Raw genomic sequence first — 1028 nt, forward strand, 5'->3', positions numbered from 1 at the left:
ATAGCATCTAAAGATCATAAGTCCACAAGCCTGCATGCAGTGAGAGATGACTACAATCATTTCACTTGACCCCCTACCTCGGTGATCAAGATTACTTCCCCTTTAAAAGGGTTTAAAAGGATTTCTCTAGTGACTCATGCAATTCAGGAGACCCAGGTTCAGTCCCTGAGTTGGGAAGATTTCCTGGAGAAGGAAATGGCAAGCCACTCCAGTATTCTTGCGTGGAGAATTTCATGGACAGAGGAACCTGGCAGGCTATAGTTCACTGGGTCGCAAAGAACCTGACATGGCTGACCAACTCACACCTTCACTTTCACCTTTAAAAACTTTCATGGCTCAGCAGAATCTTCAGAGTTGGTTTCTGGGGGACATGAGTCCACCTTCTCCCCAGGTTGCTGGCTTTCTGATTAAAAACAATTTTCCTTTCTCTCAACATTTGCCCCTCAAATATTGATTTTTGAGTGGCAAGCAACTGGGCTTGAGTTTGGTAACAAGGCTATATATGAGTTTTTGTTGGAAAAAAAGTGTAGTTAAACATCAAAAGATTACTGGAAGAAAAAAAAAAGAAGATTGCTAATCACAAATACCAGACATCTTAAGTTAATCAGTGCTTTTCTATATATGGGAAAATGCATGAGTCTGGTCTTGGACTTCCCTGGTGGTTCAGTGATTGAGAATCTACCTGCCAACGCAGGCATCACGGGTTCGATCCCTGGGCCGGGAAGATTTCACATGGCACAGAGCAACTAAGCCCATGCACCACCACTACTGGAGTCTGAGCATCTAGAGCCCATGCTCTGCAAGAAGAGAAGCCACCGCAGCTAGAGCCCATGCTCTGCAAGAAGAGAAGCCACCGCAGTGAGAAGCCTGTACACCGCATCGAGAAAAGAGCTCGCACAGCAATGAAGACCCAGCCCAGCCATAAATAAATATATAATTTTTTAAAAAAGAGTCTGGGCTCATTGAAATTATTCCTTAGATATGTGTCTTAACTATCTCAGGCCAGTGTCCAGAGCATAGAATGCTTC

Source organism: Giraffa tippelskirchi, chromosome 9 (genome assembly GCF_054371585.1).
Source record: "Giraffa tippelskirchi isolate mGirTip1 chromosome 9, T2T-mGirTip1v1.2.pri, whole genome shotgun sequence".
Lineage (NCBI taxonomy): Eukaryota > Metazoa > Chordata > Mammalia > Artiodactyla > Giraffidae > Giraffa > Giraffa tippelskirchi.